We start from the raw sequence: 25094 nt of genomic DNA, 5'->3' as shown, positions 1-25094 counted from the left end.
GAATGATTGTTATTTTTGAGAGAGTTATTAAGGAAGTTAGTGATGAATGATTAGAATTTATTTATGGATGCAGGGGGTGGTAGCTAGACAGTAGTGATCATTAGTGGGTTGCTGTGGTGAACTGAAAATTTTAGGAGAATCTAGTTAGAACTAGAGTCTGATGAGGAGTTTCCTTAGGCAAGGATGTTTGGGTTCAGGTTATTTCTGTACATAGTTAGAGTGCCTCCACCTGATTGTTTGCCTGGTATGGCATCACTGACATACTTGTAGGAATTTATAAAGTTTTGGAAGTTGGGTGAGTCTTTTTTGACCCAGGATTCTGTGACTGCTAGAATGTCAGGATTGTGCTGGGAAATAAAATCACGTATGTGGTTTAGCTTGTTTCTAATACTATGTGCACTGAGAAGGACACTTGTCATTGTAGGAAGAGAGTATTTCTGATACTGTGGAAAGGGAGTTTTTGGTCCTGGATTGGATTCAATAACATTCTTTAGTAGTACTATGATGATTATGGAGGACAGTCTGAAGCAGGTCTTTCATGTTTTTAATCAGAGAGAAAAATATGGCTGAGTTTTAGTAATCATATGGAAGCATGATCCTGACCAGTCGTGAGCCGAGGATTAGGTTTGGTCTAATTACTGAGGGATTGTGGTGCTGGGTTGTTGGTGAAGAAGTAATGGAAGCAGGGGTAATATATAGTGATATAATGACTGATTGTGTAAGCATTTTATGAAGATGTTTGTTATCGGATGAAGGGGCGAGGAAGGTGAACAGGAAAGGTGGATGAGCTAGAACAGGGTAAGTTGTGGAAAGAGGAACATTTTACTGACTGGATGTGTGTTGTGTTTGTACAGGAAGTTGTAAGTGGGAGTCAAGACTTGCACTAATATTGCAGTACTTACTATGAGGGCAGTGAAACAAGAGGGTTATATGGTTTTCTGTTGGTGTCTTTGTAGGAGGTGTGTCTTGAGGGTGTAACAGTAGGCACAGATCAGAGCAAATATAATACATGGCCGGGGAACTGGCGGTGGTTAGGGAGTGCAGTGTAACCTAACTTCCACTATACTGGGAGTTGATCTGTCAAGGCCTGTGTCTAGCAGTGAGCTCAAAAAGTGTAGATACAAATCCATGAGTTGTTCAGAAATTAAAGCTTGGAGAAAATAAGCAATGCTAATACTTGTATGACAGTAAAGCTGTGTATGTTGTTCCACTACTTAAATGGGATAGGTTCACCCTAAAGGGAATATTCCTACTGAGATGGAAGTGTTTTAAAGGAAGAGTCATGCAAAGAGCAGCCATAGAGATACTTCCGGCCTTAACATAGTTATAAAAGAGAAAAAGTATAAGACACTAAGAGCAACTGGCATGGCGAGTGGTTGCTTTTCATTTGCTAAGGTGCCTGTGGGAAATGTTTGTGTACAATCCACTGCACAGCTCATGTTTGTTTTACAGTATGAAGACAGACCCAGGTAGCTTGGCAAAGAAGTGAAATACCATAACTGTAGTCGAGGAGGAATGAACATAGCTGAAAATGTTCCATCATATGAACCACAGTATTCTCAAAGGATAATTATTCCATAGAGCAATCAGGAGAGAGTGAATCTTCCACTTCAGACCTCAGGGCAAGAGAAGACTGGATCTGACAAGAGCAGGCCAAAGACTCCTCTCCAGAGTCTAAATGCACCTTATCCTCAGAAGACTCAAATTCCTAAGTAAGCTTTGAAGGAATAGAAGACTAAGGAATAGAAGTAGGAAAAGAAAATCTTTGAGGCAGCTTCAGAGTCATAAGGGCATTGCACAACCCATGAGTAAAGTCCTGCCATCCTTGGTAACAATCCTTAGCTACAGGGTCCATGTGCCTGGCCTTCTGTTTTTTTCTTTAATGGAACAGAAGTTTAATCAGTCTAGGAGAGTCAGACCCCTGCTAGATTTAATGACAGTACCAGGCACCTCTTCCCTAACAAGTATCTGCAAAATCTCACAAGGCCATTCTGAGATAATCAGCTGTGGTTCCGTCTCCCCATCTGTAGCACAAGTAGGCACAGCCTTGGGTGATATGCAGATAGATAACGTCACGTCAGCCACCAACTGATTCATGACAGAGGGAGCTGACATAACCACCAGGCAGTCTGCAGCTTCTTCATCTGATAAATAGCAATAAATGTGAAGTATAATGTTTGCTATGGTAATTATAGTTTGATTACTTTTATATGAATGTAAATTTGCCTATGTAACTAGTGATAATTCAATAAAGATGTTTGAAGAAAAAAAAAAAAAGAGAGAGATGGAGAAGGCTGGTCTGCAACAAATTCAATATGCACCTTCTTGGCTTTTTTTTTCAACAGTGGCTGAGCATCAGGGCAGGCAAGTTCAGTGGCCATGGTATCCTGAGTCAATAGTTTCCAACATTGGTTTTTGAGGTAAATAGAAAGATGAGAGATGACTATCAAAAGTCTTTGGGACAAACGTCTAACAGATCTCACACTAGGTATGGTCATGCATAGCACCCAAGCAAAAACGCAAGTCTCGTGCGTATCTTTATGGGCAATTTGATTCCCACAGTCACATTTTCCCTTCCTGGATGACAAGTAAAAGGCAAACAAAAGGAGTAAAATTAGGAAGAAAGAAAATCCCAGTGGGGAACTTAACTGGTTATACTTAGCAAGCTTGACATTTGAACCAACTTGGCAAATGTCTTGCAGACTGAAATCAAAGTAGCATTTGGACTAATTGGCAAAGAAGTTCTGGGGAATAGGCACTTGTGTACCACATATGTACCTTATGCATTGGACATAGGACATACGTCTGAAAGGGGAAAAGGCTTTGGTATGATAGCTGGAAGTTTGGCTACCCCAGCAGGATATCCCAGATGTTAAGAATACTGCAACAGTAATAAGGAAGGACAACAATTAGCTGTTCTCCTGTACATGCTATTGTAAATCAAGTATTACCCACAACAACAAGCTTGGCTACAGAGTCAAAAATTACTTCAGTCACTGCAGTTGAAGTGTATACACTTCAGAGGAACTACCAAAGAATAAAAAACACGGCTTCCATTTATTTCCACACTACAAGCATCTTTAATCTAAAATCTATTTTGGAGCGTGTTCTTTACATTGTTATTCTCCTGCATTGTTGCAGAAGTCCCCAGTAGAATTAAAATGGACTGCATTTGAAGATGTGTGCGCTCTATAAATCATTTTATATTTTAATCACATGTAGCTCAACACTTTTAAAAATAAGTCTATTTAAATAATTAAAATACCACATAGGTTTCTGGCTTACAATGTAATTAAACATATAAAAGAAACAGAATTTATGGTGTGGAGTACAATAGCAATAATATGTTCCTCTGATGTATTCTGCTACTGTCATCAAGGACTAGTGGATATACATGTGCAGCATATTGTCAAGCTACCCAGGAAACTCACATGACCAGAAAATGACAAATTATATTATATGATGACATAACAGAAATGGGTTAAGACATTTTTGCTTTATATACTGCCACATTAAGTGATAGTAATAAAGCAAGTCATTCTCTGTGTATTGCAGGCTTAGTAGGGGCTAGATCTGTATAGTAATAAATGTAGTGACCAACTCAAACCAGCTGTTGGTAAACCCTTCATAATCCACCCAGACACACACATTATTGATTAATTAATATATATATATATATATATATATATATATATATATATATATATATATATATATATATATATATATATATATATATATATATATAAAAATATATGCACTACAGAATCCTGAAAGCCCAAAATTCTGAAGACCAAAAGATTGCCAATGTCTTTGTTTATAAGTTCCATGATAATACGCTCCATGCCCTTGCAGATCAGGCTTGTCAGACTGATGGGACAGTAGTTCCCAGGATTCAAGGTGGATCCCTCCTTGTGGAGTGGGATAACTGTAGCTGTGTGCCACTCAGTGGGCACAAAGCCTGAGGTGAGGCTATGATTAAACATGACACTTAGGTGAGGTGCCAGTTTATTTTGTAGTTCATGTAGTACACAGCCCGGGATGCCATCTGGTCCCATGGATGCTGTATTCTTAGCTTTGGAGAGTGCCATTTCTACCTGTGTGGCCATGATTACAGGAATTTGGCAATCTTTTGGTACTGAGATGGGCCCTTAAGGGGGTGAGAGGGGGGTAAAGTTTGCACTAAATTGATATGCCAGTATATTGGCAATATCCTTGGGATCAGTATATTTAATGCCATTCTGTTGTAGCTCAGATCAGATCTGAGCATTGCCATTTAGATTTTTGACATAACTACAGAATGCCTTGTGGTTGCCTTTGGAATCTTTGGCAATTTTATTTTCGTAACTAGCTTTGGAGGATATTAGGAGGGATCTTAGCTTCTTACTGCTGCTGGTAAGGGAGTTATTTGCATCCTGGGATTTTCCTCTTTTCTGCAACAGTTTCTTCCATCTGTTGTATAGTTTGTTTATGGCAGGAGACCACCAAATTGGCTTCCTTTTTTTGGAGGAGAGCATCTTGGTTCTATTTGGGATGGCACGATTCATGCACGAGTGGATGTGCTTGTACAATGCCTTAGTGTAGGATTCAGCAGTCGAACATTCAGCTCCCATCTACATGGGTGTCATGAAGTTTGTCACTTCTGACTCGAGTAGCAAGAAGTTGGCTTTGGAGAAGTCTGTTACGGAGGTTTCCGTACTGGGGGGGTGGGATGTGGATGCCAAGGGTGATTTGCTTATGGTCAGATCTGACCAATGAAGGGGTGACTACTGGTGTGGAGCATCCATCTCTCATGTTGGTAATGACCAGGTCTAGGATATTGGGGTCTCTGGTGGGACAATGGATTAGTTGATCCAGGGCGTTGGAATTTATGAATTCCAAGAACCGTTGGGAAAAGGTGTTGGTACCAGAGTAGTTTTCCCAGTTAATGGCTGGGTAGTTAAAATCACCCAGTATCACGGTGTTTGGTTGAATCTTAATATTTTTCAGGATATTTAGAAAGGTGCAGTGAGAATCTTGGGGCATGGTGGGGGATCTGTAGCAAGCTACAATTTGGATTGCAGTTTTACCTAGTGTTAGTTGCACCTGGAAAATAAGTAATGCCTGTGAGCAATCAATGACATACTCAACATTTGCACCTTGACAGACTAAAACACAGGCTAGGACAGAAATCAGAAAGCGGTACTTCCAACACTGATGCCACAGAAACAGGAATACTGTTTGTGTCATGAAAACACCCTTAAAGGGCTTACTCCATTTTCCTATTGTAACAGGTATGGGTCCCCTACCTTGGAGCATGAAGCCTTAAAAATGTGGACCTCCAACTCTGCCATAAGTACTTTCTTTACCTAATCCACTCCTGTTTGGCAGACTTATCTGACAGACGTATGTTACCAGACTCAAACCTCTACTTGTCATACTACATGCTCTACAGACCTGTGAACTGACTGCTTCTGCCACAAAAAATAGCAATGCAGTTTGTCACAAATAATGGAAATTAATGTGTGAGGTAAAAAATAACTTTTTATGACAACTTGTACAATATTAATATGTCAGAATGATGACAAGGAGGTACCTATATAACTGTTCACACAACTATGAGCATTCCAATATCAATACTTCTTGGTGGAGGCCTCTCCCGCTCTAATTGTACACATAACTGTGGTAGATGTCAGTCAAGCATAACAGCATAAGGAACCGCAATGATTACAGTCAGTCAATGTGGGTTTTGAACATCTGACTGTGACGACAGAAACTACAAGATATTGTGAAGAACAAATGTGTCATGGTACAACTGTGAGGTATTTGAAGGCATGACATCATGCTACTGCTGCAAGGGATATGTGTGCTTGTAATTTTGTTAAGAAGACTGTTGCTAAATGTCTATTTGTCACACAACATTGTTTGATAAGTATACCCAAACACATGTAATACATAATGCAGTTGTCACTATGATGGCAGAATGGAAATCACTATCAGTGTGTAGATAATCATAAATTCAAACACGTGCCTTACTAACACAGCAACATACTGAACATTGTATAATTTCCTCACAACACAGAAGCGGCGTTAGTATGTCCTGCAGGAAAGCCAAATTTCATCAAATAGCATCATTAGTATTAAAGCCTTGAAAAATGAGCAAACGTTCTTGTAAGAGGATTCCCCTTGCTATACATGTGCATATCAGATAGTAGGATGACAACATTGTTACCTACATGCACATTCACAGTCATTCTGACACAAATGACTCTAAAGTGTAAAGATCACAAGGTAAAGAACACTGGCTGAATCCCATGCACAACACTAAGTGCTGAGTCACAATTATGACAGTACACATTTGAATGGATGACATCACCATTGTTTAGTAAGGTGACGTTTCCACTAAAAAGGAATGAAAGATATTGAAGAGCACAACAACATTACACAGCTACATATCCTACATGCATTAGAAGCTTTTTCTACACAATATGACAGAGAAACACACTGACAGTAGTCAATCATTGCTGGATTCAAACTACTTACCTATTTAGTTACAGAGTCTAGACAGCATAGTATCAATAGCCAGTGTCACAGAATAAGTTATACTGCAATTGTGAGGTCCTTCAGTTTTGAAAGAATGAAGTATTCACTGTGTTTCCAAAACTGGGTTTTCCCAGGAGATAAAAGAAATGTATAGGGTAGCCCTCTTCCAGTGTAAAAATAAGTCTCCAAAGTGGAAGTTTATACAAGGGTTGTTGTCATGGATCCAATTGTATGATAGTGCACAGAGTTACACTATTTAAGTAATGTTGGATTCAATCCCCTGATCTGTCTAGTTACAGAACCTAAAGACCACAGTAATGATCACAGATGCCACAGGAGAAGTCTGAATTTTATAGTGAGAAAGTACTCTTATGAAAGGATGACCTCATCACTTTGTTGGAGAGCAGATATTTGTGGTAAAAGTGGGATAAGGGGATAGGGGGAATCATCTCCCAGTTTAAATGCTTCTCATTTCTGGAAGTAGACAAAGCATGTCTGTTGAAGCTATTAGTACCTGACCAACCCAATACCATATTCATGGGTGACTTTAATTACCCCACTATTAACTGGGAATCCAATACGACACAAAACATACATGCAAGAGATTCCTGGATTTTGTAAACACACACTGCCTGGATGAGATAGTCAATACACCAACCAGGGGTGCAACCATACTGCATCTGGTCGTCACTGATATAGATGAGTGCTGCACACACCCTACTGTAATGCCTTCCCTGGTAAGGTCAGACCACAAAATGGTCTCCTTTGAAGTAAAACTAAAACCTGGAACTCTAGTTAAACCTATATTCAGGAACTATTCTAAGGCTAAGCTCCTGCTATTAAGTGAGAACCTGGCAAAATGTCAAGCCCCCCAAAACCCTGAGAACACTGCTGCCTATGCAGAACTGTTCACAGAAACCCTGTACAAGCATGTTAATAGCTGCATAGAGGCAGCTGTACCCACTAGGAAGAAGTACAGAACTAACCCAAAAAACAAGCCACCGTGGTGGAATCACAAAATCACTAGGCTGTACAACAGGAGGAAGAAAATCATGCCAAAAATTAGGAGGTGCAGCACCCAGCAGGATAAAAACACTCTTATCAAACTAAACAAACTCCTCATAGGACAAATAATGTCTACCAAAGTTAAATTTGAGGTAAGTTTGGCTTCCTAGGCCAAGGACAACCACAAAGCATTCTTTAGCTATGTCTGCAACCTCAAAGGCAATACACAATTGTGTGCAGAACTCATTGTAAATTAAGCCAACTATACTGAGGCAGAAGATATAGCAAATATCCTGGCAGATAAATTCAGCTTGAATTTTACCCCACTCTCCCCCTCAACCTTCCCTCAGGAAATATCATCAAATATAACTCCCCCTACTATCACTAGGGAATAGGTCCTTAATGCTCTCTCTAAGACCAAGAATACTGCATCAATGGGCCAGACAATATTCTAGGATGCCTTCTAAATAGCATGAAACATGACCAGTCAGGGTATCTGGAATTACTATTTAACTGTAGCCTCCGATCAAGCTTCATGCCTCGTGAATGGACTGGGCCCAGTACTCCAGAAGCTGAAGGGTTAGTTGATTATAACTGAAAAAATTCCATTTCTCTTCACGTTTAATCTAACGACTGAAAAAGCCTACTGGTGAAAGCGCTAACCTGTGTCATATCTTTATGTAATAAAACAACGCTTGGATATATTCATAACATTTACGATCTCCGTTTGGTATTTGGTGTCTCGAGTACTTTGGATGAGTATAGCTGTGTACCACCCTGTGTCGCTCCAGTTACTATCAATTTGTTTTGTCTAATAAATATGTTTAACAATTGTATGTTTATATGTTTTATTATATATTTCATATAAAAAGGATGGCACGTGTTTTGATACATGCATTTAAATAATGATGGTTCTATTACAGTATTGTAATGTTTTGTAAAGCAAAGTGGACCTTAAGGGGAATGTCTTTGTGCACTTTAAAAATAATTGATTGGACTTAAGAGTGAACTGACTGAGGGGTTCACCTGGTATTTATTGTGCATGAGCACTTTCATGTGTATCCTTGAAAGCGAAAGGCCACGGTACCAGATGTTTGCTTGGTGCTGGTACCAGATGTTTGCTTGGTGCTAGTAAATTCTATCACTACTGCTGCTAGTTTTTTTTTTTTCATTTTTTTCAGCTTTGGCTTCACTAGCTTTGGCTGTTTGTTTTTCACTAAGAAAGTAGGTTATGACAGAAGGTGGCTAATGGTGGCTCAAAAATAACATGTAGGCAACAGCTACACATAAAATAGTTTATTATAAACAGTTTGACATATGTCTGAGTTAGACCCCTTGAAAGTACACAAAAATCAGTGTATAAATCTGAGCATTATCTCAGCACTCCACAAAGGAACTCCTAATTCACACACTGACAACTAACTGAAGCAGAAGGGATGAAGAGACAGTGTGTGTTTTGGGACATGAAGGGCCATCTTTATGGTGTGTTACTTTTAGATGTTTCCTCATTATTATGCTATTCTGCACAAGAAAGTATTTGCTATAGGCAGCAAGAGGAGTAGGTGAGTAGAAACAAGATTAAGGCATAAGCAGGATGGGAAGGCTTACCAAGTCTCCTGTTGGGGATGGAATGTTTTTTGCAAATGTTTTCTTGCTGCACTATTCAAATGCTATGTTCATGAAATCTGGTAACTGGGGATAAATACAGATGTTTGCAGCTAAACATATAAGAATATAAAATTACATGAAATAATAATTTGACATACAGCTGTAACTGAACCCTTGACACTATGCAAAAACATCAGTCTACAAACAGGGGAGTTATCTCAACACATTACAAAGGAACATCTAGTCCATTACATTCAGCAGCCTAAAAAGCTTTTAGAGTAACTTTTTCAAAGTAGTGCCTTTACTCTGTATTCCTATAGCACAGCAGATTTAAGCACATTTACACACAAGTAACTGGACTAGTGCAGGTGAAAGCAAAACCATAGGATGTAAAACACCATTCACTTTCACTCAACACTGGTGTGCAATGCCAATCATGTGCAAATTCTGTGGACAAACAGTGAGGGCCTTTTGATGGACCATTTCTGGCCAAGTGCATATTGTGTATGCCTCTATTCTTTGACCAGATTAAACATGTGAAAAAGAGGTTGATAGGACAGTGGTGAAAATGAGGCAAGCAGAAGGTAGGACCATGGTGAAAAATACACATATTTGCAGAATGGTGGTGGGAGAGCCTGTTGCTATCCACTTCTTCACAATGTAAAAGTAGAACTGTCCACAGACTTTTATGCGTTTGCATAGTCACTATACCGAGGATAGGTGGCAACAACAGAATAATGCTGTATAGTCAATTGGAACAAATCAAGTGTATCAAGATGACACAGGCAAAGTAGAGCTATATATGGGGTGTAATTTATTTATTTTCTTTTTGCCGTGAGAAGAATGTTAGGGTAATTGCCAACATACAGAACATAAAAGGGACGGCAATGAATACAAAAGGTTGGAGGACACCATAATTGGGGATATGTAGGAGATATCAGAGGTGCAGCTTAGTCCAGCCTGAGAACAGTTAAGATCAAGTTCTCACCCTCAGAACTGTCATCATTGTCTCGTGTGTCAGTTGCCTGGATCAGTGTTGGATGTGTCATCGATTTGGCAGTATGATGCAGCAACTTTTCAATCATGGAGATTCAGGCACCAAGGCCACTCTCCATTATGATCTCCACCAGCCCTATCAACTCCTGATGGATGACAAAATCCCAACCTTCACTAGTACTGCTCCTGGAGGGTGCCACTGCATCACTAACTGGGGCAGAGCTACCTGAAATAGGTTCCCAGATTCATAGAGTGCTACCTGGCTAATGACCCAGGAGACCTTCTTAAGCATTGCCAAGTTTTTCTGAAAGAATGATGATGTCCTGTTTCTGAACAGGACATTGAGTGCCAGGCATTTATAAGCTACCTCTCCCCATAACAGACATAGGTGCCAAGCATGGTGTAAATTTCCAATTCCCCATCCATTGGTCTACATTGCACTTAAAATAGGTATTAGACAAATGGCTTCACATGGGTGGGGAAGCCTGTTCCATAGGAGGGGCAGTATCTGGAACATATATCTGTCTTTCCATCATGTGCTTTTTAAGTCATAGCAAAATTCAAGTCCCCAAACCTTGCATTTCTGGTACTTTTTGACGTAAGAATATGTAGAACATTCATAAGTGTAGGTTTTGCAGATGCCTTTTAAGCCATGCATAGATCAGCCCTCAGCTATCTATAGGAGACCGAGTACAGAGGAAAGGCTTCATCAGCCATAAATTTTCAGCATTTGCTTCCATTTCAGAGAAACAAATGCCAAAAAGTAGCAAGCACAGTATGGAGCCCTGGGAGAATTCACTATTGACTGGCATCTTGGTAGAGGTGGCCTCACCTATTATGACTTCCTGCGTCCCATCAGTGAGCCAGTTGGCTATTCAGTGGGCGATAAAAGGGTTTATACCTAAATTAGTAAGCTTGTCTATAATGTCTGTGTGAGGTATTGTATCAAAAGCCTTGTACACAGTCTTACCTTCATCCAGTGTTTTGGTGACACACACAAAAAACTCCACCAGATTTAATAGGCATGAACTTCCTTTAACAAAGCCGAACTGTGATTGGTCCAGTGTTTGCAGGTAACCTATGTTCTCATTTATAGAGTCCATGATGATTCTTTCCATGACCTTACCTATGAGGCTGGTAAGACGTATGGGCCTGTAGTTACCCGAATCAGTGGTTGGATCTCTTTTGTGACGGCAATGACAGTAGCCATCCTCTATTCCTTGGACACAAAACCCGACTGAAGGCTCCAACTGAAAATGTTATTGAAGTGGACCATAGAGGTCATATTTCATGCTAGGTATTCAACATCCTGGGATGTTATCGGGGCCCATCAATGCAGTGTTTTTGGACTTAGAAAGTACTTTGATGAGCTGTTCCCTAGTGATGGTTGTGGTATTGTGGTATATGGTATTTCCTTTAGACTACAACGGGGGGGGGAGAAATTTGAGCTGAATTTGTCAACCAAAAAGTTGGCAGTGGCCTTCAGTTTAGTGTGGGTGATGCCATATACAATAAGTTCTACGCATTGTTGTGTATTTTCCCTAAAGTTTCGGACATAGCTGTAGAAAGCTTTGTGGTTGTCCTTTTACTGAGAAGCTATTTTTCTTCAAATTTAGCCTTTGAAGTATTAATTAAACCTCTTAGCTACTTGTTTAAATTAAATAGGTGGCTTTTAGTATGTATGGCTTTGTTCCTCCTACACTTGGTCAATAATTTTTTACCTTTGTTGTATAACCAACTGATATTGTGATTCCACCAGGGTGGCTTGTCTTTTGAGTTTATCTTATTCTTAATGAGTGGGCACATCTTGCTCTATACAGCTATCAATATGGCTGTACAGAGATTTTGTAAATAGCTCAGCATATTCTATGTTGTTTAATGGGTTTGGAGGTACTTGGAATTTAGCCAAAGTGCTGCTTAATAGAGATAGGTGTTAGCCTTGGAACAGATCCTTAAGGTTTTTGGTTTTGCTAGATCTCCAGATTTAATTTTTCTTTCAGATAATCCTGCCTTATGGTCAGATCTGATGAGTAAAGAAATTATACTGGGTAAGGAGCATTGGCCATGTTTGTGAGTACAAGGTAAAGGATGTTTGTACTCCTGGTAGGAGAATCGATCAACTGCTCCAGGATGTTGGTATTAACAAGGTTTAGGAATTTCTGAGCTTGTGCATTAAAAGTGGTGCTGGATTTTCAGTCTATGGAGGGGTAGTTGAGACCCCCCACACGAATATCATATTGGACTGAATTGTGAGGGACTCTAGTAAATTGTGATATGTAATACAGGTTTCCTGGGCATTCAGGGGGACCTATAGGTTGCAAGAATATGGTAAGACACCCTGTTTATGGTGAGTTGCACATGTATGAGTTCCAGTGGGTCATACACTTTAACTAGTCTGGTGAGAGTTGTTTTTATTACAGACCGAGACTCCCACCTTTAGTTTCCTCCTGTACGGTATCTGGTCTAAAGGTGTAAAACAACCTTGCATTGCTGGGGTACTCTCCATAACTTTAAAACCCGTCTCCATTGCTACACAGATCTCTATACTCTCCAAGGTGAGGAAGGCTTGCAAGGAGTGGAATTTCTTGTTAAGACTTCTAGCATTGAGCAATACCGCCTTTAGATATTCCTTCACAGGTTCAGTTAAGTCAGTAAGTTTATAATTTTTGCAATGCCTAAAAAAGGCACTATGGGGTAGAAATGATCTTTGCCAATATCCAAAAGCCTAGAGGAGATCGGCACAGATCATCCCTGGCAAAGCAGCGTGGTCCGCTAGCCATGTACTCCCAGGCCATCAGATACCATACCCCATTACCTCTCCAAAGCAGCATGGTCCGCTAGCCATGTACTCCCAGGCCATCAGATACCATACCCCATTACCTCTCCAAAGCAGCATGGTCCGCTAGCCATGTACTCCCAGGCCATCAAGTACCATACCCCATTACCTCTCAACCTTTTAGTACAAGAAATCTGAACAAAGCCACAAATAATGGGGGGGCAAGGCCCAAAAAGAGAGAGACATTTTAAATTTTGCTTGTATAAACTTAGAAAGTTGCTACAATATAAATGTTTATATTAAAATGCATTTTCTGAAAGATATAAAGTTTGAAACTTAAACGTCCATCAATATTTACTGAATCTGGTTATCACTGATTTGCCAGAAAAGCACAAGTTTTATGTGGAACAAACTAAAATATGAGTCCAAAAATCTGGACATTCTACAAAAAACTGGACAGTTGAGAGCTATGTTGTACCCCGACTGACATCAGAAGCCAAGCCAGTTGTTGAAGTAATTTTCTGTTGCTAATGTGTTATCCCTGGAGAAGGTAGTATGCTGCTCAGTGCTAGACTCATACCTGTCTGAGATACAATCAATGAGCTCAATCATGTCTTGCTTTATATAGTCGAGGGAGGTACATCTCAGGTCATTAACATGCACATGGCTATGACAGAGTTATACTGGTACCTGCAGTTCAATTACCTGAGTTGCCTGTGTGACTTGATGGATCCTAGCCCCAGAAAGGCAGCTAATTGTGACTCTCTCCTTACTCAGTCTGGTGAGGGGGACATCAGTGTGCCTCACTATAGAATAACCAATGACCAGGAAATTTGGCAGTGAACTGGTCTGCCTTAGGGGCTTAGCAGTAGAGGCACTGGATACAGTGTTACTATGTATAGCTGTGGATATTGTTTTAATGGAGTGTTTACAAGATGGCTGAGGACCCTTTCTTTGACTGCAGGAGGTCTTAGTGTTTTAGGAAGGTCACCTGTAAGTGCCTCAGTATAAGTAGTCTTTTGTGTAGGGTCTTTACCCTATGCAGTAGGCATGGTGCAAGTGTTACTGGCAACCTCTATACGATTAGCTTTGGTTGTATGAGAGTGTTTTGCCTCCAGTGTTAGTGTATTTGTATTCACACCTCTCACATACTTTATCTGTTTTATTGAGAATATGTGGGGTTTTAAGTGTACATGCCTCAGAACACCCATCTCAACCAGACTAGCCACAGAGTCGGTGGGGCAGGAAGGGCAGGGCTTGGGGAGGCAATGCTGACAGGCTGGGACCTAGATGTGCTGGGTATTTGTGCTGCCTGTGGTGATGTTGCTGCAGCCACCTGCGGAAGTATGGTGGGCTGAACCACAGTGGTAGGTCTAGGTCCCTGTGCTGATGGTCATTTTGGTTTCAGCAGCAATGCATTAAAAAATAAATATATATGAAAAAAGAGAGAGAAATAAGGTTGTGGTAGACAAACAGAGACTTACATGAATGGCATGTCACATTATTTTTCACTACATAAATATGAAAAATAAATATGTACACCTTTGCCACATCTAGATATCATGGGAAGGCATTAAATGTGTCATAAAATCAATCACTCACAATAGTATAATACGGCAAACAGAAACATGTATTTGACTATGCCATATCATATATATGCTTTCAAAGTTAATAAATACATTTTCAAAAATTGAATTGTTAACGTGAGGCAGTACTGCACTTTTAATTTTATAAATACTATCCTACAAAATCTAATGTCATTTTTTGGGTACTGAGCCCACACAGAAGTAAGCTGATATACTTATTGTCTAATGCAATAACCAGGAGTTATTGAAGTAGGCTTGATAAAACAAAATATTAAGGTACACCTTCTCAAAATGATATACAGCGGTGGACTGAAAATACTTCCGATTTGCATTCAGACCTGATGCACATTTACCCTATGTCTCTCTGAGGTGAGTTAGTCTCTCTTGATGCACCTCATGGATTTCTGCTATTGCTTCTGCAGCTGTACAGTAGAGAAAAGAAAAAAAAAGATACAAAAACAATGAATAACTGCCATGGCTGCCTAATCAATACTGTATCATAGACTGTAGGTGGGTCACTGTACCTGCACAACTGAGAGATATTTGCAGTCTTTAATTCATCGCCTCATTGGCTCAGGAGATCCTGTTTGCACTTCTTCATGTCACTGTAGTGGTGACAACATTGCTTTGCAGTGTATTGGATACCATTTGCATTAGAGACACCCTTGGCTAACCTATTCCAAGCCTCAGCCTTATATTGAGACCAGCTATACCACCATTGCAGTAGCCTCTGGCTGTAGCACCTGACATGGAGTGCCTTAAAAATCCTGGACTCCTCAACACCCTACCATTGTGCTCCTAATGGGTCACCATCCCTACCTTTGTAAGCCATGCCTGCAGCAGGCAAGATACAAGTGTGTTGTCTGAACTTGTGCCCAATTCAGAGCGCGCATGTAACAGCGGGTGCACAAAACTGCACAGCCTTACCAGCTGCGTTTGCACAACTGAAAGCACAGCAATTACTTGGCACACATACTGACAGTGATTACTTCAAAAAGATTGGAAACCGTGAAATATGGAAATGAGATTTGATCATGTGTAATGCTCAACTTAGTGACACATGTTCCATTAAACACTGAAATGCTTCATGGTGTTTATTATAATCATTTGTGGTTGGAGGAAAAATGAAACGACTTATTGGGATTTTGGGACTTAAACACCAGTAAGGTCGATTAGTCACATCTGGGATTCAAAGCCACGAGGAAAAGGCTAAGATGCTAAATCTTACTTATTAACTGTCATTGCCACAGGGGAACTTATTCTTAACATGGTAATTACAGATATAGCAATTTAAGAAAGAATGGAGATATATTTCTGATATGCCTGTATGCTTGTGACTAAGTAGCCATGGGACTGCATTTCTATGTAAAAAGCAATATTTGTGGTTGTATATACATTTGTGATGCCCACACTTGCATATTGTGAGTAATACATGGTGGGAGGGTCTATATTATATCCTCAAACACTTAAAAAAGCGAATGCTGATTGATCGAACTTATTTTCGCGAAACTGCAAAATATCGAAGCAGCAGAAACTCAAATTTTTTTCCTAGGGAAAGAATTTGGTTGTCCGTTTCTGTTTCTTCGGTATTTTCAGTGTTATGGTGGAAAGTTACCGGTCGGATTCAGATAAGTGTGCGATTGTGTGGATGTGAGTGTTAGGGTGATTTAGGTGAGTTAGGGTTAGGGCTCGGGTTAGGTGTGTGTGCGACTGAGTGGACATAAGGGTTAGGGCAGATTTAAGTGAGTTAGGGTTAGGAAGCGGGTGAGGTGAGTGTGCGATAGTGACGGACATTAGGGTTAGGGTTTGGGTTAAGGTAAGTGGGTAATTAGTGGTGTGTGCATAGTTTAGTGTAGGGTTAGGTATCAGATTTTAGGTGTATGTGTGTGGATTTCTGTTTGTTTGGTGTGCTTGTGTTGTGTGTATGTGTTTTGGATCAGCGATTTTTTTTCCCTGGGAAAAAAATCGCTGATCTGACAGTTCAAGATTGTAAGCTTTCGCTTAAATTAGGTCGATCAATCAGCGTTCGCTTTTTTAAGCATTCGATGATATAATATAGACCCTGGTGGGATATGTTGCATACATATTTCACAAGACATACTATCATAAACACATACTTATGATGTGTTGTTGTTGTTGTTGTGTCTTTCGGCTTATCCCGGTTAGGAGTTGCCACAGCGGAACTCCGGTCCGCTAATGTTTGGTAGTGGATTTTTACATGCAGAGTTACCAGCCCTGACACACAACCTTCAACAAAGGCACGCCCATTCACACATGCCTCCACACAGAAGACGCTCTAGCTGAGAATCGAATGTGACAACGTCTTGCTGTGAGGCGACAACGCTACCGCAGTGTGATGAGTCATAATAAATATAACAAAACTGTCATGCACATTATAACTATGCAAGTGCATTTGAAATTAAATATCATCATCAGGTTTAAAAATTTACACACATTATATTGCCCTTATACATTAAGCAAGCATTAATAATACTTTTTTACCTTCATAATGAATCAGTAATGACAAAGGGTATTCTTGCACCCTTTGAAAAAATATAGGTAAACTGGATTCAAACCCTTTATCAGCTATTCACTTTCTCTATGCTCAGGGCACTTACACATTCTGACACAGTGAAGGTTACTTCAGAGGTGGATTTTCTTCACTCGGTACTATCCAGACTGCAGATGACCACACACCGGTGCCAATCTCATTTATGCTAGAGAAAGCAATGCAATTTAAATTTTTCCCTTTGGCCATGAAGTGTGTTTGCATGCTTCCAAGCAGAATGCCAACAGCATTTTATATACATACATACATATATATATATATATATATATATATATATATATATATATACACACACACACACACACACACAAATACATATATATATATATATATATATATATATATATATATATATATATATATATATGGCAGCGCTACAGAATCCTGAAGGCCCAAAATCCTGAAGACCAAAATCTCGAAAGTTCAAAATACTGAAAACACACAGGATAGCAACACTTACTATATACCAGCACAAGTACATACAGAAACATATTACCCTTCAACTATACGCAAGGGAACAAACCCTCCTGCACCTCCCATGTGGGGGGCTGCACCCTACCCCACACCCCCTGCTACTTAAATATATCAACTCCAAGACTGCACTTCACTACACTAAGTGCTATCTTGGAGTTTATATATTTAAGTAGCAGGGAGTGTAGTGGTGCTTGCCCCTGCTTATACTTGGAGAAGAGTAATATGGTTTCTGTTTTATTTGTTTCTGTTTTTACTTGTGCTGGAATATAGTAAGTGTTGGTATCCTGTGTGTTTTCAGCATTTTGAGTTTTCAGTATTTTGAACTTTCGAGATGTTGGTCTCGGGATTTTGGGCTTTCAGGATTCTGTAGCTCTCCCACACACACACACACATATATATATATATATATATATATAAAAACAAAAGTCAGCAAACAATTGAAAGGAAAATTGAAGCAATTAAATGGTGTATCTAACAATGACCAGAGCAAGAAGTACATTACATTGACACATTCATCCTTCTCACATTTGGACTTCAATTTCTGGCGCACATTTTGAAGACTTCAGGTAGTGCCAAATAATGGAAAGAAGGCAGACAACAGCTCCAATGTTGTTAGTGATACTGAGAAAAGCCGAGTTGCCAGAAACAACACAATCATATACCAAAATGTGTGTCAATATTTATTCACCCCCCCTTCAAAATTATATATAAACTGGATTCAAATCCTGCATAATCTGTCCTTACTCTCTGCACTCCGTTCACTTACACTTTGTGCTACAGAGAAATTTAGCTGATAGATGCATTTTCTTCAGCAAGTACTATGCAGAGTGCTGATGGCCTCGCAACAGAGCCAGGTTAGTTTTCTCTACAGATAGGAGACCAAATTAAAATTTTCATTTTTTTCCTTTGGGTGTAAACCATGTTTGCACATTGGTAAGTCACACAAAAATACAAAAGACAAAAAAATAAATAACTTGCATGTCAAACTAACCCAGTTAAATGATATATGTACAAGGAACACGCATTAACATGGCACATTCATCCTTGACATCTGCTTGCCACATCATAAGTAGCATTTAGGTTACACATGAACAGGATTTCATGTAATGGCAATGGTTCATACAGGAACACACACAGAATGGCAGGTGGTCATTCCTGGCACTGTATATACAATTACTCATGACATAAAAGTGTACAATAAAATCTATTACTGTCATAAGATCTCCAGCATATATAACACATATGTCCACTTTACTGAGCTTACTGATTTTGTGTTATCACACTTTACAAAATGTCATAAGTTACAACATCCATAACACCTATTGTTAATAATGATAAGGGCTGAGCTTGTAACAACATATTTGTAACATCAATTTACATGGACAACAGCTAAGAATTGTAGATTTATCACAAACTTTATCCTGTTTATCTCATACATATCTTTGGGTGTCATTATTTATTCTGAATCCAGTCAGAAAACATATTTGTAAACTGAAATTTAACCCTGCATTATGTAGCCTCTTTCTTTAAAATCTCTTCACTTGCACCTTGCACACTTAGACAACTAGCTGACAGGTAGAATTACTTCACTTAGTATTGTCTATAGTGCTGACAAAAGAACTCCAGCTCCAGTCTCAATTATTCTATAGATGGCATTCTAAATTAAAATGGGCAGTTTTTGCCTTAGCAAATGAACTCTCATTCACTGCTAGGGAAAACTTCTAGTCAAGACTGTGCAATGCCAACCAGTGTGAAATCGATGAAGAATTTTAAAAAAAGGAAACGTTATGAAACAAATACTTAAAATGTACATTTGTGATGTTTCCTCAACTTTGTAGTCTTGCAGCACGAAAAATGTCCCTTAATTATCACTACATTTGCACAAACAGCACCATCTCTAGATTTGACACATCACATCAGGGTATTAACAAGACAAACTTGAGATTATCATCACTATATGCCAGTCACAGATATATTTATTTTATTTATTTTTTATTTATTTTTATTTTACATTTGTTGACAGGGATAGTCCGACTGGATGCATGTCCATTTTCAGCGGAGGCCCGGGGAGAAAAGCTCCAAGGGTAAGCAGATACAGCATTACATAATACCAGCATTACATATTACAAACAGATTATGTACAGAGATTACATAAGTAAGCAAGTTAAACAAGTTCCACAGGTTAAAGTTAGTCCTGAGCACAAGTCAGGATTAAATTAAATTACACAGTAAACTGGTTAACAGATTTTTACACATTCGAGTTAGCCAAGCTTGATACATTGACATAGCCAGTTAAGTGACAAATGTTGTTTGAGTTTAGTTTTAAATTGACCTAAGGTGGAAAGTAAGGTAATATCAGCTGGAAGTGAGTTCCAGGATCTACTTACAGAGTTTGCAAAGAGAGAATCACCGGCTGTGTTATTAATTTTGCTAGTCTGAATTAGTAGTTTGTTAGAGGATCGAAGCCGTCTTGGATTGTTATAGGGGGTGATAATATTTTTAAGTGCAGGAGTATTGTCCAGATTATAGAGGATTTTATAGGCCATAATCAGTTGGTTATACTGGATTAGGCTGGGTAGTTCAAGCCATCCAAACTGATTTAGATTGATGCAATGATGTGTCCTAAAAGGCAGCCCAGTGGCAAACCTGGCAATGTGGTTGTAGCAAATTGAGAGTTTGTTAAGGACAGTCTTGTTTAAATTCGAGAGTAGAGGGGATGCATACAGAAGGGTTGAAAGAAGGTGAGAGCGAGCTATGGCAATTTTAGCTGGAGGGGTTAGGAAGGCTTTTATTCTGTAAAGTAACCCTAGTTTTTTATTGATGGTTTTGATAGTTTGGTTAACATGTAGGTCAAATTTGAGATTATTGTCTATGATGACACCTAATAGTTTTGTAGATGGGTCAGGGGAGATTATTGTGCCATCATTTGATTTTATGGTAAAGGTGAAAGCGGTAGTCCTACGTGTTGGTGAAAATAACGGCATTTTAGTTTTTTTGGGATTTAGGATCAGATGATGTTCAGAAAGCCAGTTTTCTATTGTATTAAAGGTGGTCTGGGTAGCTGACCATAACTCTACTGGAGATGTGGCTGAGCAAATCAGAGTAGAGTCATCAGCATATTGGATACAGCTGAATTTTGGGATGACAGTGTAAAGGTCATTAATGAAGATGGAGAACAGCAAGGGCCCTAGTATAGAGCCTTGTGGTACTCTGAGGGTGTTAGGTAGAAGGTTAGAAAGTTTGTTCTGCCAGAGGACAGCCTGCTGTCGACCATTCAGGTAGGATTGAATCCATTGGAGGGCTCCAGTATCTAGACAGAATGTTTGCAGGGTGCGGATTAAAAGTTGGTGATCAACCATATCGAATGCCTTGGAAAGATCCAAAAAGAGGGCTGAGGATATATAATTATTGTTGCAATTATGGTTTATGGTGTTAGTAAAGGCTAGGATGGCTGAAGTAGTGCTGTGATGAGGACGGAAGCCATGCTGAGTGTCTGCCATAAGGCGATTTTGGATTAGGTGGTGCATGAATTGTCTATGAATACATTTTTCCATAATCTTTGCAAGTGGAGAGAGTATAGCTATTGGCCTATAATTGGAGAATTCAGTAGAGCTGCCTCCTTTGTGAAGTGGGATTACATAGGATATTTTCCAGATGGTGGGAATTTTAGCTTCTACTATGGTTCGATTGATTAGCATTGAGACGGGGTAAGCAATAGCATCAGCTGATTTTTGTAGGTACTCGGCAGGGAGTTGATCAGCAGAAAGTGTAGTGGGTTTTAATTTTTTGATCAAGGTACAGATAAGTGAAGTGGTGACTGGTTGGAAGCTGAACGCAAGTAGGCTTTCTAGGGGTGCTACTTTCAGGACCAGGAGAGCTAGGAGATAGTTGGCTAGCTAAGGCTTGAATTGTCTCAGTAAATAATTGGTTAAAACTATCAAAAACATCTTCAGGGGTTTTATCAATAGTAGCAGCAGGGATTGGGGTTGAAGTTTGTCCAGGATGTAGTAGATTATTTAAACCTGCCCAAAACTTCTGAGGGTTATTTTGATTTACTGTCTGTAAATTACAGTAGTACTGTTTTTTGTCTTGTAAAATTGATTTTTTGGTTTCGTTCCTGGATTGCCTGTATTTAATGTGATCTTGAGGGTCTTTAGAAGAATGGCATAAAGCCCATGCTTTGTTTCTAAGGGTAATTTTGAGTTTAGACTCTATAGAAAGCCATGGTGCAGTTTTTGCCTTGGTTCTCTCTGAACGAACAGGTGCATGCAAATCAAGGATCTCTGCTTCCTCTAAGGGGAGGTGTTTTAGAATAGACCAATTACATGAGTTTAGTTCTTGTTGGAATTTGGCAGGGTCAAAGTTTTTATTGTTTCTAACCTTTCTGAGTAATGGTTGTTGGGAATTAATGGTTTTGTGCTTATTTACATATGTGAGAAGGTGATCGCTTAGGCCATTAAGGAGGGTACCAAAGGTGTACAGTTGGGGGTGACTGTTTATGAGTACCCACTCAAGTATACTTTCTTTTTGGTTGGGTTTACCTGTCCTGGTAGGGGTGGATATGATTTGTGTAAATGCATGCAGGTTAATATGGGTGTTTGGGGATTCTAAGGAACAGGTGCCCCAGTCTATGTTAAAGTCTTCAAGTAGTACGGTTTCTTGGGGGTAGTGACATGATAACCAGTGCAGGATATCTTCAAATGTCGATATATTGTTACCTGGGGGAATGTACATACAGATAATATTAATGCATTTATTTTTATTAAGTTGCAATTTGGTGGCAAGAATCTCAGAGTTATTAATCTGAGGAGGTTGTATTACATCTATGGTGACATTCAACTCAGATTTATAGAGTACAGCTACCCCACCCCCCTTCCTCGAAGCATGATCCAGCCTGTGTATGTTGTACCCAGGTGGTAACACTTCATTGTCTTTAGTGTTAGGTTTTAACCAGGTTTCAGATAAACAGAGAATCTCAGGGGAGTGGACATCCAGAAGTGCATGCAATTCATGTACCTTGTTATTAATGCTTCTAATATTGAGATGACAGACTAGGAGAGAGTTAGTTGGCCTATTAATTGTAGGTTTGTAGCTTAGATTACAAGTAGAGGGGGGTATGTGTATCTGAAGTGAGTGGGCCAGGGTTGGGATGAATATCACCACCAAGTATTAGGATGAGTCTATACTTGGTGATGAACTTCAGGAATTTGTTTATTAGTTTGTGGTAGTGTTTGGATCTAGAGCTAATGTGCCTGGGGTTGAGATGTTGATAGACTGAACAAGATGTTGGATAGGATCTGGTACTGTAAGTATGGTTGAAGGTGGAAGGATTTACAGCTGGGGTGATAGTATGGCCTTTTGGGACCTGAAATCCCATAAGAAACTGGTTTTCATACAAGGTAAGGAGGTGGGGTGTGAACAAGAGGGGTAGTAAAGAGGAGTATATCATTATATGTGATTCAGCTAGTGAGTGAAGGAACTGTTTTACCTGGTGATGCAACACCAGAAGATAGAGTGGTGAGGTAAAGGTACTGGAAGGGGGGATGGGAGAATGCCAGATGAAAGCTAATAGGTGCTATTAAATGTAGGTAGTAGAATAGGGGTGGGTGGAATTATCCCAGATGAAAGCAGATAAGATCTAGAAAGTGGGGGAGTGGCTACAGTACTATAAATTTAGAGGTACTGGGGCGGAGGAATTGGGGGCAGGGAGGGCGAGAGAGCCCGAGCATAGCGAGGTGAACGAGGGCTATTGCAGTTTACAAGGTTTCCTAAGGTGTCCTAAAGCTATAAGGTAAGTATTACAGCTCTAATGTAAGAGTCAATTTACTGCAGTTACAGGGGAAGGAGGCAACCACTCAAGTAGAAACAAAGAGCCCTATGGCTGACCAATATGGTGACCTGCTTAATTACAAAGCACTGTAAGTGAAAGCTTAACAAATGCTTTTTGTGTAACCTACTCTGTTTAAATGTTAAAAAAAAAAAACTGATTGCAGTCCTGTAGACACTGTTTTGTAGGGAACTGTAGAGTTCAGTTTGTTTAAATGTTGAAAAAAACTGATTGCAGTCCTGTAGACACCGTTTTGTAGGGAACTGTAGAGTTCAGCCTGTTTAAATGTTGAAAAAAACTGATTGCAGTCCTGTAGACACCGTTTTGTAGGGAACTGTAGAGTTCAGTCTGTTTATATGTTGAAAAAAACTGATTGCAATCCTGTAGACACCATTTTGTAGGGAACTGTAGAGTTCAGACAAAGTCACACCGGGTCAGCCAAGGGGGGAAGAGAGAGGGAAATCCTAATCACCTAGATTTGAAAACTGAAACAATTAAATGGAGGAAGATTTGACATGCTATCAATCCACATTAAAAGTGTGAACAGAACCAAGTTCTGGAGGTTGTCCTCCATAATCCTGCCATTAGATGTGTGGATGACAGTTAAGTTAGGATTTCCTCACAATAAAACACAGATATTTGCAACACTGTGGCTCTTTTCCCCACTCTATTTTGTGAGCATCATTCCTTTATCTATGCATTTATAACACCACTGCATTCTTATTTGCATTGTTTTTGATATTGTTTCAATGAGTGTTGTACTTCCTTATAATCGAAGACAAATTTTTATTCAAAGGTACAAAGTGTGGTCATAAATCCAAAAAATATTAGGAATCTTGCTCTTCTAAGTCAGTCAATGTACTCACAGGCTTTCTTATAAGTCTCTTATCCCTTACATACCCTCGGTAAGTGTACATCAAAAAGGATGGACTCTGCAACCATAATTGTTCCTGCATTCAGACTAGTCATTCACACTTGCAAGTCCTTAGTAGGTAACACTAGTCAGTGCTCATCCATGCAGTGCTAGGGAGTTCATGCAACTGAATAGTTCCTTACACCACAATTACCTGCCCTACAGTTAGTGCAGATTGTAGAATTCATGAATGTTAGTTAATGAGTTCACAAACCATTTACATAATAGCAGTGCTCAGAGCGCTGAATCTGCACTCTCTCTCTCTCTCTCTCTGTATATATATATATATATATATATATATATATATATATATATATATATATTCCATTATCGGGGCAGCACTTCTAACGTGCACGCAATGATCGCACAAGCAGTAGCCCTGAAGCAATTGTTTTGAAAGAGAAAGAAACACCTTAGAAATCATGTTTCTAAAAGCAGGGTTACATTTTTAGGTCAGGATAATGTTATCTCAATTTTTTGAGGGCTTAACAAAAACTCTAAGCCGAAAAAAAAAGTGTTACATGGATAGAAAGCCCTTGCTGCAGAATGCGAGTTGGTAATCAAACATCGAAATAATAATAAATGTCACTGGAACCCAACAAGTGGGTTAACAAGTGTGCGACCACTAAAAAACAAAATAGTAAACAACAAATGGAAGTGCAGATCGTAAGATGCAATAGCAGGAGTCATGAAAATATCACCAAGCAAAGAACTTTCAAGCTGTTTCTGAAAACATAAGACATACGGTTAATTTCATGAGGTTCACTTATGTCATATATAGAAAAAAACAATCCAGTTGCTCAACAGGCTGTTACTCA

The sequence above is a fragment of the Protopterus annectens genome, chromosome 9.part0 (assembly GCF_019279795.1).
Source record: "Protopterus annectens isolate FY-2018-M chromosome 9.part0, PAN1.0, whole genome shotgun sequence".
NCBI lineage: Eukaryota > Metazoa > Chordata > Ceratodontiformes > Protopteridae > Protopterus > Protopterus annectens.
Note: the sequence above shows the minus strand (reverse complement) of the source record.